Raw genomic sequence first — 2,573 nt, forward strand, 5'->3', positions numbered from 1 at the left:
GCAATAGTTACTACTACTTACCTCACAGTGCCCTCCACTAATATTAGCACCCTTGGTAAATATGAGTACTGAGTACTGAATAATACCATAGAGCAATAGTTACTACTACTTATCTCACAGTGCCCTCCACTAATATTAGCACCCTTGGTAAATATGAGTACTGAGTACTGAATAATACCATAGAGCAATAGTTACTACTACTTGTCTCACAGTGCCCTCCACTAATATTAGCACCCTTGGTAAATATGAGTACTGAGTACTGAATAATACCATAGAGCAATAGTTACTACTACTTATCTCACAGTGCCCTCCACTAATATTAGCACCCTTGGTAAATATGAGTACTACTGAGTACTGAATAATACCATAGAGCAATAGTTACTACTACTTACCTCACAGTGCCCTCCACTAATATTAGCACCCTTGGTAAATATGAGTACTGAATAATACCATAGAGCAATAGTTAATACTACTTACCTCACAGTGCCCTCCACTAATATTAGCACCCTTGGTAAATATGAGCAAAGAAGGCTATGAAAAATTATCTTTATTGTCTAACCTTTTGTTAAAAAAATACACAAAAATACTCTGTTTTCATGGATGTCAAACAATTGCAAACACAACACAGGTGTATCCAAAAACAAGAATCTTTGTTAAATATACGTATGGCACAATTACTGGCATTATTTGAAATATATTCCCATTTATTTTAAAATTTTTGGTACACCTGGTTGACTTGGAACAGGAAATCATTCAACCATGACTTCCTGTTTCATAAGGGTATAAATATGAGGTTATACCCAAATTCACTTTCATCACAAAGGGGGATATCTATCAAAGCATCAATCTTGGTGCATTTGCCGGCGTCAATATGCTCAACAGACATTGCTGCCGCGGATCCACATACAATGCCCTTATTTATAAAATAAACTTCAAAAACACGCGCGTCAAGTCTAACCCTAACCCTAACCCTGTAGCTAGCTTAGGTTTTATTTTTATTTCACAGGCAAGTTTGTATTTATTTTAACTAAGTAGACTAGTTAGTAAATAGTTATTAACTATTTACAAGCTACCTAGCTAAAATAAATACAAATTTACCTGTCTTCAAGACAGGAAGAAGTCTTCATCCAGACGGCATCTTCTATCTTCATCCTTCCAACGCGGAAAGGTTCCATCTTCAAGACATCCGGCGCGGAGCATCCTCTTCTGTCAACGGCTCTTCAAGAATGAATTCTCCTTTAAATGACATCATCCAAGATGGCGTCCCTTGAATTCCGATTGGCTGATAGAATTCTATCAGCCAATTGGAATTAAAGGTGAAAAAATCCTATTGGCTGATTGGCAAGTGTGCAGCTTATTCATTGTGTTCATTATGTGCATATATTACAGCCTGACTGTCTACTCATTATTCACATATATCTGCTGGCTACACCTTATATGGTGGTTCTTACATTGACACTTTGTACAGACGGACTTGTCCCTTCCCTGACTACATATTACATTTTCCCAATGACTATACACTGCAACTGTATATCTTTCCCATTGATTGCAGTCTGTTGTACTGACACTGTTCCACTAGGGAGTTTAATGGTTGAACAGTATATATCGTTTCTCCTATTGCAAACCACATAGAGGCACGCCCCCCCCCCCTGACCTATCAGATACCTCTGGCTCGTTGACTGACAGCAGCTGGCGTGACAGGACTACTTACAGCCCTCCCACACTGTTGCTCTGGTTAGTGCATTGTATCCACCCCTCTAGACACACTGTGCTGCTGTTTTGGACTGTTACCATACACGGTACGTTCTTGGGAATAGCGCTCTGCTGTGTGATCAGGGTTATAGATGTGTTAGGGGGAGATAGGCATATCTGCAATCTACACTGATGTTGCTTTATTATGCTTAATGCTGGATATAGGTGTAACCCAGGGCTGGCTCAACATATTGTGCTGCCTGGGTCCCGAGAATGCAATGACACCTCTTAGTAGTAGCATTACTGATTAGTATATCAACCTACTAGCCTGGCCGCTGACCTTACTAAGCCTGCATGCAACCAATGCTCATGCACAATAAGTGGGAAGGAAGTTAGGGAAGAGATGCACTTGTCCCACCTTGAATGTGTCTTTGTGCATGATGAGGTTATCCTGCTGGGAGCCTGCACCTTACCTGAGTGAAACAGAGGACAGGAGTTGTCTGGGTCTGACAGTGACTGACTCAGTAACTGAAGTGCTGCCCCTTGTCAAGTGCTGCCTGGGTCCGTTGGACCCACTTGGTCCGATGGTTGAGCCGACCCTGGTGTAACCTTGTTTCATTGCCCTCAGTGCTATGAATATTATTAGCATGTTTATCGCATCCTGCACAGTTATTTGATCCTACTTTATGCAGTATGTCTCACTCTCCAATTGATTAAGTGCCAATTTATTTAGTGCACATTATGTTGTATTTCCTATTTGCTGCACTGATATTCCTCTGGTCACATTACAAATTGGCATGTGTATATATTTATATTTATATCATGATGTATATTTAGATTACTGCTATGTTTTTATCATTGCTATGTCATTTCTCCCTTTT

This window comes from Bombina bombina, chromosome 11 (genome assembly GCF_027579735.1).
Source record: "Bombina bombina isolate aBomBom1 chromosome 11, aBomBom1.pri, whole genome shotgun sequence".
Lineage (NCBI taxonomy): Eukaryota > Metazoa > Chordata > Amphibia > Anura > Bombinatoridae > Bombina > Bombina bombina.